The sequence below is a fragment of the Artemia sp. Qi Xiang Cuo genome, chromosome 5 (assembly GCF_049724085.1).
Source record: "Artemia sp. Qi Xiang Cuo chromosome 5, ASM4972408v1, whole genome shotgun sequence".
NCBI classification, from domain to species: domain Eukaryota; kingdom Metazoa; phylum Arthropoda; class Branchiopoda; order Anostraca; family Artemiidae; genus Artemia; species Artemia sp. Qi Xiang Cuo.
The window spans coordinates 22483604-22500409 of NC_142798.1; positions in this window are offsets into that span (position 1 = coordinate 22483604).

The following is a 16806-nucleotide window of genomic DNA, read 5'->3' on the forward strand; positions in this document are numbered from 1 at the left end:
TGTAAGTTTTGTGTGTGTGTGTAAGTTTTGGTGTGTGTGTGTGTAAGTTTTCGTGTGTTTGAGTAAGTTTTCGTGTGTGTGTGTGTGTAAGTTTTTGTGTGTGTGTGTAAGTTTTTGTGAGTGTATTTAATTTTTTGTGTGTGTTAGTTTGTGTGTGCATGTAAGCTTTTTTGTGATAGTTAGTTTTTGAGTGTGTGTGTTAGTTTTTGCTTATGTGTGTGTGTGTGTTATTTTTTGTGTGTCTCATCTTTTGTGTGTGTAAGTTTTGACGTGTGTGTGTAAGTTTTCATTTGTGTGTGTGTGTGTGTGTGTAAGTTTGTTTGTGCTTGTTAGTTTGCATTTGCTTGTGTAAGTTTTTTTTTGTGTGTGTGTGTGTGTGTGTGTGTAATAATGTGTTTTGTTGTAATTGTTTGTTGTTGTGTCATCTTGTGTGCGTGAGTTTATTTATTTTTTTGTTTTTATTTTTTTTTGTTCTTGTTAGTTTTTGTGTTCATGTAAGATTTTGCGTGTTGGTGTAAGTTTTTGTGTGTTTGTGTAAGTTTTGTGTGTATAAGCTTTTGTGTGTGGGTGTTTGTTTTTGCGGGTTTGTGTAAGTTTGTGTGTGTTTGTGTGTGTGGGTGTATGTTTGTGTGTATGTGTGTGTCAGTTTGTGTGTGTGTGTGTGTGTGTGTATTTGTGTAAGTGTTTGTGTGTGTAAGTTTTGGCGTGTGTGTGTGATTTATATAGATTGTGTTGGTTATTTGTTTGTTTTAATGTGTGTTTTTATTTTTGTTTTTGTGTGTGTGTGTGTGAAATTTTGTTGTGTTCATGTGTAAGTTTGTGTGTGTGTGTTTGTGTGTGTGTGTGTGTGTGTGTATGTTTTCGTGTGTGTGTGTGTGTGAGTTGTGGGTTTGGAGTTGTTTTTTTTAGTGGTTTGTCTTTTTTTTTTGTTGTGTCTTGTTTGTGTGCTGGTTCTATTTTTAGTTTTTGTGTGTGTGTGTGTGTAAGTTTTGTGTGTGCTTTATTGTTGGTGTGTGTGTGTGTGTGTAAGTTTTTTTTTTTGTGTGTAAGTTTTTGTGTGTCTAATATATGGAGTGTGGATATAAGTTTTTTGTCTTTGTGTAAGTTTGTGTGTGTGTGTGTGTAAGATTTTTGTGTGTGTATATTTTTTGTGTGTGTGTGTGTGTATGTTTGTGTGTGTGTGTGTGTGTGTGTGCGTGTAAGTTTTTGTGTGTGTTTGTTTTGGCGTGTGTATAAGTTTTCGTGTGTGTGTGTGTGTAAGTTTGTGTGTGTGTGTGTGTATGTGTGTGAGTTTTTTTGAATGTGTGTGTGAGTTTTTTGTGTTATTGTTTTATTTTGTGTGTATGTGTGTGTGTGTGTAAGTTTTTGTGTGTGTGTGTATGTGTTTTCGTGTGTGTATGAGTGGGCGTGTGTGTGTGTGTGTGTTTTGAAGTTTTGTGTGTGTGTGTGTGTGTAATTTTATTTGATAATTAACTTTTTTTTTTTAATGTATTTTTTATTATTAATTTGTCATTTTTTTTGTGTGTGTGTGTTGTGTGTGTAAGTTTTTGTGTGTGTAAGTCTTGTGTGTGTGTGTGTGTGTGTGTGTAAGTTTTGGTGTGTGTGTGTAAGTTTTCGTGTGTGTGTGTGTGTAAGTTTTCGTGTGCATGTGTAAGTTTTTGTGTGTGTAAGTTTTGGCGTGTGTGTGTAAGTTTTCTTGCGTGTGTGTGTGTGAGTTTTTTTGTGTTCATGTGTAAGTTTTTGCGTGTGTGTGTGTGTGTGTGTGTGTTAGTTTGTGTGTGTGTGTAAGTTTTGGCGTGTGTGTGTAAGTTTTTGTGTGTGTGTGTGTGTGTGTGTGTGTGTGTAAGTTTTTTTGTGAATTTAAGTTATTTTGTGGATGTTAGTTTTATTGTGCTTGTCTTATTTTGTGTGTGTTTGTGTGTGTAAGTTTTTGTGTGTGTGTGTGTAAGTTTTTGCGTGTGTGTGTATGTTTTGGCGTGTGTGTGTAAGTTTTCATGCGTGTGTGTGTGTGTAAGCTTTTGTGTGTGTGTGTAAGTTTTTGTGAGTGTGTGTAATTTTTTGTGTGTGTGTAAGTTTTTGTGTGAATTTTAGTTTTTGTGTGGATGTAAGTTTTTGAGTGTTGGTCTAAGTTTTTGTGTGTGTGTGTGTAAGTTTTTGTGTGTCTAAGCTTTTGTGTGTGGTTGTAAGTTTTTTGTGTGCTTGTGTTAGTTTTTGTGTGTGTGTGTGTGTGTGTGTGTAAGTTTTTGTGTGTGTGTAATTTTTTTTTTTTTCTTTAGTTTTGTGTGTGTGTGTGTGTAATTTTTTTTTTGTGTGTGTGTAAGTTTTTGTGTGAATGTAATTTTTTGTGTGAATGTAAGTGTTTGAGTGTGGGTGTAAGTTTTTGTGTGTGCGTGTAAGTTTGTGTGTGTCTAAGCTTTTGTGTGTGGGTGGAAGTTTGTGTGTGTGTGTGTGTAAGTTTGTGTTTGTGTTTTTGTGTGTGTGTATGTTTTTTTTTTTGTTAGTTTTGTGTGTGTGTGTGTGTGTAAGTTTGTGTGTGTGTGTGTTTGTGTAAGTTTTTGTGTGCATGTAATTTTTGACGTGTGTGTGTAAGTTTTTGTGTGTGTGTGTGTGTGTGTAAGTTTTTGTGTGTCTATGATTTTGTGTGTGTAAGTTTTGTAGTGTGTGTGAGTAAGTTTTAGTGTGTGTGTGTGTAACTTTGTGTGTTATTGTAAGTTTTAGTGTGATTGTGTAAGTTTGTGTGTGTGTGTGTGTGTGTGTGTGTGTGTGTGTGTTTGTATTTTTTTGTGTGTGAGTAAGTTTGTGTGTGTGTGTGTGTAAGTTTTTGTGTGTGTGTGTGTGTTAGTTTTTGTGCGTTTGTGTAAGTTTCTGTGTGCATGTAAGTTTTTGTGTGCATGTAAGTTTTTGAGTGTGGGTGTAAGTTTTTGTGTGTGAGTGTAAGTTTTTGTGTGTCTCAGCGTTTGTGTGTGTGTGTAAGTTTTTGTGTGCATGTAAGTTTTTGCGTGTGGGTGTAAGTTTTTTGTGTGTGTTTTTAAGTTTTTGTGTGTGTGTATTTTTGTTTTGTCTTGTTTTTTTTAGTTGGCTTTTTGTTGTATGCGTGTGTATGTTAGTTTTTGTGTGTGTGTGTAAATTTGTGTGAGTTTAATTGTTTGATATTGTTGTTAAGTTTTATATTGTTTTTGTGGTTGTTTGTGTGATATTTTTGTTTAGTTATTGTGTTTTTTAGTTATATTTTTATTGGTATGGTGTTTGTGTTTGTTTTTCTAAGTTTTTGTGTGTGTATGTATGTGCGTGTGTGTGTTAGTTTTCGTGTGTGTGTGTGTGTGTGTTAGTTTTTGTGCATGTGTGTGAGTTTTTTTGTGTTCATGTGTAAGATTTTGTGTATGTGTTTGTGTGTAAGTTTTTGTGTGTGTGTGTCAGTTTTGGCGTGTGTGTGTAAGTTTTCGTGTGTGTGTGTGTTTGTGTGTGTAAGTTTTGTGTGTGTGTGTGTGTGGGTAAGTTTTTGTGTGCATGTTAGTTTTTGTGTGCATGTTATTTTTAGTGTGCTTGTGTATGTTTGTGTGTGTGTGTGTGTGTGTGTGTGTGTTAGTTTTTGTGTGTGTGTGTGTGTGTGTGTGTGTGTGTGTGTGTCAGTTTTGGCGTGTGTGTGTTAGTTTTAGTGTGTGTGTGTGTAAGTTTTAGTGTGGATGTGTTAGTTTTTGTGTGTGTTAGTTTTGGCGTGTGTGTGTTATTTTTCGTGTGTGTGTGTGTGTGTGTAAGTTTTGTGAGTGTGTGTGTGTGTGTGTGTAAGTTTTTGTGCGTGTGTGTGTGAGTTTTTTTGTGTTCATGTGTAAGTTTTTGTGTGTGTGTGTGTAAGTTTTTGTGTTTGTGTAAGTTTTGGGGTGTGTGTGTGAGTTTTTGTGTGTTTGTGTGTGTAAGTTTGTGTGTGTGTGTGTGTGTGTGTGTAAGTTTTTGTGTGCATGTAATTTTTTGTGTGAATGTAAGTTTTCTTGTGCATGTGTAAGTTTTTGTGTGTGTGTGTGTGTGTGTAATTTTTTGTGTTTGTGTTTTTTGTTGTGTTTGTGTAAGTTTTCGTGTGTGTGTGTGTGTGTATGTTTTGTGTTTGTGTTTGTGTGTGAAAGTTTTTGTGCGTGTGTGTGTGAGTTTTTTTGTGTTCATGTGTAAGTTTGTGTGTGTGTGTGTGTGTGTGTGTGTTAGTTTTTGTGTGTGTGTTAGTTTTGGCGTGTGTGTGTGTTAGTTTTTGTGTGTGTGTGTGTGTCAGTTTTGTGTGTGTGTGTGTGTGTGTGTAAGTTTTTGTGTGCATGTAAGTTTTTGTGTGCATGTAAGTTTTCGTGTGTGTAAGTTTTGGCGTGTGTGTTTAAGTTTTAATGTGTGTGTAAGTTTTCGTGTGTGTTTGTGTGTTTTTGTGTGTGTGTGTAAGTTTCTGTGTGTGTGTAAGTTTGTGTGTGCATGTATGGTGACCGGGGGAGGACCTTTGGGGCCCAGGGAGGGCGTTTGGGGATCCAGAGGCCCTTGAGGATTGAGTGGTCTTTTGGGAGCCCGGGGGACCTTTGTGGACCGGGGGAGGGCCCGTGGGCGCCCGGTGGTGTGGTGGGAGCCGGGTGGGCGTTTGGCGGTCGGGGGGGGCAGTGGGGGCCCGGGGGGACATGGGGGGCCCGGTGGCGGGCCTTGGGGACCCCGTTGGTCCTTGGGGCGCGCGATGGGGCTTGGGGGGGCCCGGGGATGGCCTTTGTGGCACAGGGAGGGCTTTTGGGGGTCTGGTGGACCTTTGGGGACCGGGGCGGGCCTTTGGGGCGCGGGTATGGCCTTTTGGGGGTCTGGGGGCCCTTTGGGACCCAGTTGGTCCTTTGGGCGGCGGGTGGCCGTTGGGGGGCGGGGGTAAGGCCGTGGGGGGGCGGGGGGGCCTGTGGGGAGCCGGGGGGACCTTTGGGGCCGGCGGGCGGGCCTTTGGATGCGGGGGGTGGGACTTTGGGGGGCCGGGGGATTGCCTTTGGGGGTGTGGGTGGGCCTTTGGGGGCTCCGGAGGCCCTTTGAGACCTTGGGGGCCTTTGGGGGTCAGGGAGGGCTTTTGAGGGACAGGGTGGGACGTTGGTGCACAGGGCGGACCTTGGTAGCCCAGGGTGGGCCTGTGTGGACTCGGGAGGGACTGGGAGTGCTGGGAGGACCTGTGGGGATCGGCGGAGGGCCTGGTGGATTACGTTGGTCCTTCTTTAGCTCGATGTGCATTTGTAGGGCACGGGGATGGCCATTGGGGGTCTGGGTGGGCCTTTGGGGGTCGGGGTGGGCCTTGGAGGACGGGGGGCTTCGTGGGGGGTTGGGGGGGGGTATGAGAAGCCTTTGGGGTTGGGGTAGAGGACCTCACAACACTGTTAAAATACAACTTGTGTATTATAACGACCACACTCAAAACCTCTTCCAAAATCTCTTCAAAAATCACCTTTTAAAATGTCTCTAGCTGTTTCGCCGAAATAGTTCCATAAAATAGCTAAAACGGTTTCGCCAAAATTAACCCTAAACGGAATTTCGGCATGTTCCTTTTGTTTGGCGTCTCTGCGCCAATGCATTTCAAATTATTTGGAAACCTTTTCTCGCGCTAAGATCAATACGTCTGCTCTGAAACTATTCTCTTGTTAGAAACAACAAATTAATTTCCCTTTCGTGAATCAATTCTCTATAGAACAACAAATTAATTCCCCTTTTGTGCCAATCAATCAATCATGACATCATGTGTGATCTAACTGTTTCTCGGTGACAATTCTCTTTGGAAATGCAAGGAAATTAATTAACTTGACGTCATCTGTCAGACATTAATTAACTGTTTCCGGGATCCTCATAACATCTGGCTCGAATAACAACAACAAATGCTATTTCCAGATCATAACATCTACCTCGAACAGGAAGGAAATTTCATTAACTTGCTTCGAACAACAATAACATCTGGCTCGAACAACAACAACAAATACTACTTTCGTATCATATCATCTACCTCGAACTGTAAGGAAATGTCTATAACTTTGCCTTGAACAGTAATAACATTGACCTTATTAACCATGTACTCTCCCTGATTACTCTGCACAAAACAACAACAACATTGACCTTGGCATTTTGCCTCGGAAACAATAACAACATTGACATTCGTTGAGAGCGTGCCAAAAACACACCTGGAGAAAGAGGTCATTGGCCCCATTAACCACGTGGTTCTATGCCCATATATGGTGTGCTGATCGGAGCTCATGAGGCATCTCTACTTTCACCATCATGAAAGTCAAGTGCTTTGCTAACGCTTGCTGGAAACTGAGCTGAGAAAAAAACGAAATAAGGCAATTCATTCAGCTATAAAGAAAAACAATTTTTTCAACTGAAAGTAAGGAGCAACATTAAAACTCGAAACGAACAGAAATTATTAGATATATGTGATATCAAGTACAGCCGTGTGGCAATATTCGAGAGAGTTATTTCATGGTTTGATGCTAATTACTTAGCTTTGAATGTTGGTAAGTCACGTTTCCTTATTTTTCCTTGAATTGGTATAGCTTTTCCTCTGCTTACACAACTGCATGTGTCACAAAGCTCCTTTTGCAGACCAGAGAATAGGGTGGTCCGGTTTGTTGGTATGCTGCATTATGAGAACCTTTCGTTTAGAAATATAGCCATGATTAGGGTTAATGTCTCACGGAGTTTGGGTATCATTCGAAAACTTGGACTTACATTTCCTGAATCTATTCGGAAGCTTATTTTTTTCTGCCTTGTCCAGTCATTTGTTTGGTATTTGCTCCATTGTATGGATGTTTACTTTTCCTTCTACACTGTGGTCACTTCTGTCATGCATAATAAAGCACGGCGTCTGGTTATGGACACGAACCGTTCCTCACCAAAACCGCTCTTAAATCTACAGTCTATTAATATTCTTTTTTGTGCTTCTTTTGTCACCCATGAGCTTCATGGCAATCTTCCAAAATCTCTTTAAAAACTCTTGTGTTTATTTCTGATTCAGCTTCATATAGCCTTCGGTCTTCCTTTAATATTTGCATTCCTCCTAACCCTACTGTGCGATCAGATTTTATTCCCTTCATTGCTTGTCAACAGGTCTGGAATTCCCGACCTTCTTCAGTACAGAGATGCCACTCGTTTGAGACTAATAAAAGGATTCTTTAGGACCATTTAGAATCAAACAGAATAGCATTTTGTTTTTATTTATTTGTTTTTTTTCCTTTTCCTCTCAGGGATTGATGTCCCCTGAGTGTTTGTTTCATGGTGCATGATTGTCATCTCTGCGCTTTGACTCCCAGGCCTCAGGTATGTTTTCTTTTTAATCTTATATTTCATTTGGCTATTGTTCTCTTTTTTTGGTTGTTGCTTATATTGAATTTTTTTTATCCCCCATGTATCCCTTAACATGGAGCCTTTTGAGGGGAATAAGAGTATTGTATTTCCACTCTGTTTTTTATTGCTGAATAAAACTCTGAAACTCTGAAACTCAGAAGGAGTTGTTCCCTCCTCAATACTCAGTACAAAATGTCAAACTTTAGCTTAAAGAGAAAGGTATTGAAGAGGGTAGAAACCCCCTATAGTTTTTGTTCGTTTTGAATTTTTATGTTGTTCTTTACTTTCAACTAAAAACTTGTCTTTTCTATTTAATTTTCGGATCGTTTTCAAATATTACCGGTAAATCTGGCTCACACTACATGAAAACTTCCGTGGAAATTTCCACCCACGTAAAATACAGCCCCCCCGTAAAGTTCCTTCTGGATAATTCCATCCTCACTAAAAACTCCCCCTCCCTCACTAAAATTCCTTGCAGAAGATTCAGCTTGAAAAGATCTCCTTAGCATACTTTCGTTTGAAAGTGCTTTTCAAACTTTTATTATTTTATTATTATTTTATTATTTAGTTCTTCTGATCACTATGGAAATCCCCCCTTGCATGGAAACTATTTCTCAGAAATTGAACCCCGCTGAAAATTTCCCCCGGAACATCTCCACATGCAAAATTGAGTAGACTAAGAGAAAGTAAGACAAATAACGCAATTTCGTATAGGAATTTTGTCGAATCCCGCCAGTGTAAAATTTTTTCTCGGAAGCGCATCCCAAGATATTTCCCTCTAAACAGAAAATTATCCTCCTGAAAACCCACCCCAAGCACAACCCCCCCCCCCCAAAAAAAAAACATCTGTCAACTTCCCAATAAAAAATATTATGCATACCAATGGGCAAATTTAAAAGACTGGGGGAAGGGGGGTCACGTTATCTCAAAGGCTTATTCCAACTATACTGAACAAATGGCTATCTCAAAATTATGAATGGACGATTTTTGGGAAAAGGGGGCGTGCGAGGAGGGCTAGTTTTTGTCCAATCATTTTTATTACTTCAAATGGGCGCTAGAACTTTTAACCTCCATTCAAATAAGCCCTCTCCCGATGTTCTAGGACCATTGGTTCGATACGATCAACCCTGGGAAAAAAAGAAAAAAAAACTCTCATCCGTGATCTTTTTCTGACAAATTTAATAACAAAACAAGTTTTTTTCTACTGAAAGTAAGCTGCAACATTAAAACTCAAAATGAACAGAAATTATTCCGTATATGTGGGGAGTTGCCCCCTCCTTAATACATCCCTCAGCTTATTATTCTAATTAAACAGCTTGTGTGCTTCAGGAGTCGTTCTTAAAGGATTGGGATAAAAAGTCAAACTTTAGCGTAAAGAGCAAGTTATTGAGGAGGGGATAACCTCCCTCATCTACAGAATAGTTTTCGTTCATTTAGAGTTTCAATGTTGCTCCTTACTTTTAGTTGAAAAAAAAACATGTTTTTTTATTTAATTTCTGATCATTTTACAAATAATACCGGTAAATCTGGCTCACCCTTCATGAAAAATTCCCTCCCCTCGCGGAAAACTCCTCCATGGAAAGTTTTTCCCATGTACAATACAGCCCCCCCCGTAAAATTCCCTCCGGGCAATTCCCCTGTCAAATTTTCTCTGGACAATCCCATCCTCACAGAAAATTCCCCCGCCATAAAATTTCCTGCGGACGATTCAGCCTGAAGAGTACTCCTTAGTACAGTTTCATTTGAAAAAACCTTTAATTTCTAATTGTTTATCGATTATTTTGGGAATCCCCCTTCGATGGAAGTTTTCCCCCAGAAATCCAAAATAGCTGATAATAGCGTCCGGAAAATTCCCCCAGAACATCTCCACATGCAAAATTGAGTTGGCAAAGAGAAAGTATCACAAACAGAAGATTTCTGTCAAATCCTCCCAGTGTAAAAATTCCCCTAGAAAAATCATCTCCTCAAAATTCTCCTTCCCCACGGGTAAGTCTCCCTAAGAACTCCCCCCCCCAAAAAAAAAGAAAACTGTATTCTTCCCAATAAAAAATACTATCCGTAAACAATTGGCAAATATCAGTAGAACCCTATCAGGAGGTCGTGACGGACACCCCTGTTGCCATCTACAATTAAGTCTAACGCCGACAGGTTATAATTTATTCAAGGATTATCGATCCACGAACGAGTCAATGACCCCTTTTTTCAAGGTCGATTTTTTTGATGTTTTCAAGTGTATTGACTCCGGGGTGAAGTTTGCACATGCGCATTAACGGTGGGGGGGGGGAATGTATTAATCTATAACTCGTGACGGAACACCATATATGGGCATAGAATACTGAACGAACACCATGCTGTCATCTACAATTGACTAACTCCGAACGGGACTCCATTTATTCATGGTTTATTAATGTCTAATGGATGATGTCAAGGTCGATTTATTTATTTTTGTTGTTGTTGTTGTTTGGCTAGGTGTAATGACACGAGGGGTGGTTTACATAATTGCTATTGGGAATGTATTGATCTAGGGGAAGTGAATTTCTGAGAACTTGATTTACATAATCGGTGGGGAGAATGTTATGACCCAGGAATGGGAAACAGGAAGTACATGCCTCCTTCTAAGTCAATCAGAGAGTCGGTTAAATCTAAATATAAGACAATAATATACTCGCTTACATATGGTTTCCCCCATTACATCGCAATTCGCCCTTGATATTTCATATATAACGGACATGCGTTGTGATTAAATTATCATATAGTTCCAGGACACAATAGATAAAACAACAAATATTATTGATGAGCTAGAGGCCTTGGCTACAGTGATTTAAAATGTAAGTTCTGTTTAGTACATTTTCATTCTTTATTTTCAAAATAAAATTATTTTCCTTGGTCACCATCCAGTAAATTCAGGTAAATCCCCCCTCCCACTCCAATACAAACTCCACTATGCTATCTTTATAGTCGTTAGAAGACTATAAAATATGCTCTTTTTAACCATGTAAACCCCCCCCCCACTGTTTACGACTTTAATTCTTGCAATAGAAATAATTCCCTTTTTTCGATAAAATTTTTGCTTTCTCTATTTCTATCTAAAGTGACAACCCTTAGCTATTAATATACCGTTTCTATTTAAGCCGCCACTAACTTGACTTAAACATTTCCGCAATGATTTAAACAGGTGATAATTACTGTCACCCTTTTAAAAGTATATTCGGCCTCATAATCCTTACGTTAGCGACTTAACCAAAAGGTTTCACAGAAAAAAGGATACTTTTGATCAAATTAACATCATAGCTTCTTCATCGCAAATTTGACTTTTGCTTTACTGAAAAGGGGCCGGTATTTCTAAGGAAAAGAATACATAACTTTATTATGCGTAAATTGAATAGCATTTGATTTCTGAATTTAGTATATATCTCGCAAAGTTTTCCTTTTGCTTTACTTAAAATGGTGGGAGGGGCTTCTTTGAGACAAATGCTTTCTAGACAAAATTATGGCTAGGTTAGGTTAGAGGGGGTACTAATTTTTAGTCTGTGAAAAAGGGGAAAATTATTTCAATACTTTATTCTCTTCTTTTAAGGACAATTATGAAGAATGTATTGCACCCCCTCCACCTAAGCGAGCAAGAGAGGATGAGGCAGCCCCATCAGTGCCAGCCCCTATGCAGTCTGGGCAAGCTACATCCTCAACGCAAGCCCCTGACCATCGAGCTGTCGCTCAACCTGATGTCGCTGTCAGAAAGTTAAAAGAGATTGGACGGTTGCACACATGATGGCAAGTCCCAGTGCTCCAACCCCTCAAGCCCGTGACTTCGCTATCCCACCTACACAAGGTCAGGAGGTTGCCCTCCAGCATGCGTTGCCTGACCCTTCAGGCACTCAACTGCAGCCGGGATATAAAAATGTGAGCATTTTTTTACCTAACTTATTGAAATATGCGAAAAACAACAACAAACCCATTATTCATCGCGCTGTAAAAGTGTGTGTGTGTGTCTGTCTAAGAAATATTAAAATATTAACCCCCCGCCCCAGACATTGTTTTAAATTTCTCTGCACACCCCCCTACCTCAGAGATATCTAAATATAGTGTAATTTTTTTTTTTGCTTGCTTTTCAAAGAAAACCACTTTTTTTCTAATCTTTCCTATTTTCTCTGGCCCACTGTAGACATAAACTTCGCTATCTTTTCGCTATCTCATAATAATATTTTTCATTAATTTCTAGTGTTGTCAATTACTGATAGATTGACTAGATTCTTTTAAGTCAAAGAAGAATGCTATTTTTCGCCATTGAATATTATAGTTTTAAGGATTCGGTCTTCCAATAATCGACTCATTTCATCAGTCAGTCGGTCAGTCAGTCAGTCAGTCAGTCAGTCAAAGATTTTATTTCTCGCTATTTTTTCAACCTGATAAAATATAACGTTCCCCCTTTGAATCATAACAAGTGCATGTATTCAGTCTGCTGAATTAGGTTAGCGAAGCCAAAAAAAGGCACTATATCCCGCTCATAATAAGTAGCAAAATCTTTTGTGATATAAACTGCTTTATTAATGAATGGTTCACCTTGCCTCTATAAATATTATAAAAACAACTTTCTATCGGAATGAGTTGTGTATCATGAAAGGGATAGGCTATCCATCTCAAATCAATTAAAGACATCATTTTTTTTTCAATGCAGATAAAAAGCATTGATATGAAATTTTTTGAGGGGTTTTTGGAACAAAACCAAAACCTACTATGTCATCCTTTATATTGTATTAAGTTGGAACTTTCAGAATATATATATATAGAGTAGACAATTAAATGCTACTGCTAAGCAGCATGTTTTTTTTAAATAATAATAATCCAATTTTTTAAAAACAGTAGGGGTGATTTAGACACTTTGAAAATAAGCTATTTTTCATTTATAGGTTGTTCTAGTTCCATACTCGCAATCTCCCCCCTGCTCGTCAGTTGGAGAAGGAGAGGACTCGCCTATGGGGCCTTATAGCAACAACAACAATGAAATATCTCAGCAGGTAAGCGTTAATTCACTTGAATTTATTCCTGATAACATTGATGACTTTTTAAGTGATTTTTTTTTAAATGTTGATAATAGCACAGTGGGGCAGGATTTGGGAGACTTGAGTCCAAACACACTAAAAATTTTAGAATATTTTACATCGGAATTAACAAGGAACCCTCCTCTAGCCCCTGATAACATACTTCCACTTCAATCGAATGAAGTGCCTTTCCATAGCCCTATTATTGAACAATGTGGGGGAGGGGGTTGTGATAATAATATACAAGAGGAGGTGGGGATGGGGAAGGGGGTGATGATAATAACATACAAGAGGGGGTGGAGGGTGGGGGAGGGGTGTTGATAATAATAATATACAAGATGGTGAGGTGGGGGAGTGGGGTAATATCCAAGTGACACCATTTCCCGAATTTCAACTCTCAAACACAATTTTAATTTTGGTAATTTTGTGTGGTAATTTTGTGTTTGACCCTGTAGAAATTGTTCATGAATATGTACATAGAATTCGTGCACTGCTAGAAAATCAAATTCAATTGTGGGGAGGGGGGAGAGATTCAATTAAGGTTTCTATTGTTTTAAAGGTGTTTTATTTAAATGAGGGAAAAAGTGAGGTTTACCATCATTGTATATACCGAGATAAGACGGGTCTATCCAAATTTAGAGAATTTTGAGGGTGTTTTTTTCCGAGTGGATAGGTCATATTATCACGCATCTCGAGAATTATACCGAAAATGGGAGCGGATATGTAGTTCTTTATGTTGAAAATTTAAGCGTTAATATCTTTAAATTTAATAAAGATTTTATTTTAAGAGGGGGTGGTGGGGGGTCTGAGAGGGATACACTTTTAAAATATAATCCTGATCTAGAAGGATGTAAAGGTGTCCAACGGATCTGTTTTGAAACAGATCAAAAATGTTTCAAGTACGCTTTCTCATATCAGCATTCGAGCCTCTAGTACGTGACGCTACCAAGACGAATTTAGATCACTGGGCTGTACATGGGAAGGAGGGGTCCAATTCTCTCATTGTAGATTTCACTTGTTTAGAGGGAAAATACCCAGTAATGCTCAGGTCTATTGATATTTTTGAACGGGCCAATGCCCATATAAATATCGGTGTTACTGTGGTTCAGTATTAAACTGAATTTGAAGATGGGGTTCGTTCAGAAAAGAAGGGGGTGGTGTTCCCAGTAAGGTGTCCGTCGATTGAATTCGTTAAACACTGGGTATTGCTGTTGTACACACCACCATATAGTGATTTAGCCAATTCAATTGGCCATTTCAACCCAATTACAGACATGAGTAGAGTTCTGGGAGAGGGTAAGAATAGGGGGGTATGTTTCTACTCTCCGACATACCTTTCATGATTTTGGACAGAATTAAAGTTACAAAATCATGTGCAGCTTTGTAGACGGCTTGACTACCAGTCAATGGGAACGGTTTCAGGGGATAAGGCTATTTTACGGTTCAAAAATATTCAAAATACCCTCTTCCAGAGCAACAAAATCTCGTTAGATTGTGAAGCAAAGCTGGTGAAGTGAACGATCCTTGATTTCCAAACCGAATCAAAGAACATCAAGCTATTGCAGTGTCCTACGCCCACGCACAAAGAGACAATTCTAACACCATGCAGTCGTTAGAAATAGTTGAAACACTGGATGAGGGAGAGTTCAAGATCAAGGCACTGACTAAATTAATTGGCACAGCTAATGGCGCTATTTCTCGTATGAGAAATACGCATTACCCTATGGTGCTGTCTGCAGAGGATCGTCTTGCGATTAAAAATCAAAAAATATGTTGGGTTTGTAAGGGGGAGTTTGAAGAGGGGTATAAGGGGACTAAAGGGACTAGAGGGAAAAGAAGGGGAGGGGGAAAGTCAGAGACCACAATCACTTGTGGCAGGTAATATCCTCTTGGGGTAGTAATTTTAGAGGGTAGCGCATCAATCGTGTAACTTAAACGTTATCCAGCAGTTTTTTATCCCAGTTTTTATTCACAATTCAAATTATGATTTAAAATTTATTTTACCGGCACTGGCACGTATGCACAGGGAGGAAGGAGGAGTAGATACTCCATGGGTAAATAATTCATTTACCTATAACATAATTTCCAAATCGGCCAAGAAGTTGATGCTTCTCGAGCTGAAATGGCAGGTAGTAAATAATGGGCATACGTGTTGGAATAAAAATCAGGTTTTTAGATTCCTTTAGTTTTTTTCCCAAGGCATTGAGTCAATTGATTCAAGTGCAGAAAAGCGACAATTTTGATAGTTTTCCTTTGATTAAACAGCACTTTCCAGACAGTGAAATGTATGACCTAATGACCTGTAAAGGTGTATACGCATACGACTATTACTGTTCAGGCGCTCGCTTAAAAGAGGTGAAACTACCTCCAATTGAAGCTTTCTACAATTCACTCACCAACAGTGAATGCACATCCGAGGACTATGAGTTTGCCAAGAAGGTGTGGTCTAAGGGGAATTGTAAAAATGGGTGGGATTATTGTAGACTGTACTTGGCCATTGACCTTTTAACTCTGTTAGACATTGTCTGCAAGAACACAGACCAAATCTATTCAGAGTTTGGACTAGATATAGGCTATTATTTTTCCACACCGCATTTGGTGATGGACTTGATTTTAAAAATTAGTAGGGAGGAAATAGGCTTAATCACCGACGTGGATCAACACCTTTTTTGTAGAAAGATCAATGAGGGGAGGGTATGTTTTTCATGGGGATCGTGTCTTGACAACCGATCCAAGCGGACAAAACAGCAACTTGTTCTTGGAAATGAACTCATTGTACCCCTCGGCAATGTCTCACTACTCTTTGCCGTGTGGGAACTATCAATGGCTTGAGAATCCTTGTGAGTTCCCTGACATTACCACCGTCGAGGACAATGGGCCACAAGGATGGTTCTTTGAAATTGACGGGCACATTCCATTGGCGCTTCATGATTCAGTCAGAGATTTTGTTTTTCCTTGTATTAATCGACCAGTGAGCAGGGACTCACTGAGCCCCTAGAATCGATCATTGGTTGAGGATACGGGGATGCACTGGACCCCCTCTAAGCAAAAACTGATTGCATATCTGTACCCTAAGGAGAATATCGTTGTTCACCATGTGCTTTTGCACTGGATGGTGAACAATGGTTTCAAGATCACCAAAATACATAAGGTCCTTCAATTCAGTCACAAACCCTATTTAAAGACGTTTATCGACACCTTTGTTGATAAACGCTCTTGGGCAAACAGTAAAATAGAGAAGGAAATGTACAAACCCTTTCTAAATTCAGCGGTTGGCAAAATGTATGAAAGCGTACGCAACAGATCTTGTTGAGACTTCGTTACTGACCCTCAAGAGTGTGCATGGATTATTGCCGACCCCAATTTTACAACGTTTGTGAGCATAGAGTTTGGCATGGTTCTTCTATACAGGAAAAAGCGAAATGTGGTACTGAACAAGAATATAGCAGGAGGTAGTTCAGTACTTGAAATTTCCAAAAAGCTCATGTTGTCATTTTTTTACAATGTGTGCAAGGTGCAATGGCCAAGGGAGGGGGAGGTTCAAGTTTATTATGGGGATACAGATTCTCTGCTTTTAAAAGTAAAAACCGAGGACTTATTGGGAGACTTAGAAAATGGGGAACATATCAGCTCGCGGATGGATTTCACCAACTGGAATCCGTCCCTCTACCCCGAGTTGGTGGAATGTCAAGCCCCAAACCAGCTAATAATGTTAAAATCAGAGATGGGGAGTGATTTAATATCCAGGGGGGTGTTCCCGGGTCCTAAAGTTTATTGCGTTGAAACTCATAATGGGGATGTAAAGCAGGCGTGTAAAGGGGTGCCTACACATTTTGTAAAGAGCAATTTCAACATGATTGTGTACAAAGACTGTGTTGAGAGTAGCCTTGTGCCAAGAGCACAAGTGCTTGCAGTTCGCTCTCTACAGTATAAAAATTATACTGTAAGAGTGGAAAAGAATGCAATGTCGTGTATATCCGACAAAGTCTATGTGCTCGAGAATGGTGTAAGTGTACTGCCACATGGCCACTACCTTACTTCGGACTGGGTTGAATGCATAGATTATCGCAATCAACTTGGTCTGGATAAATTAACCTAACCTAACCCTAGCCCAACCTAACCACTAACCTTTCATAAATTAACTAACCTAACATAACCACCATAACCCAACCTAACCTATAGCAGCAGCAGCAGCAGTGACGACAACTATTGTATAATTTTTTTTCCACCGCGGCCCTGGGGAAGGGGGTAGTGGTCCCGCCCGCGGCCGGCCTTCGGCCTCGCGGCTCCCAGGGGGGGGGGGCCGCCCGCGGCCGGCCTTCGGTCCCGTGGCCCTGGGGGGGACCCCATTTTAAATTTAAATGTTCAACTATGCTATTTTTTAAAGTTCATGTTCGTGTTCGTTTTTTTTTTCATGTGTTGTACAAATAGTGTATGTGTGTGTGTG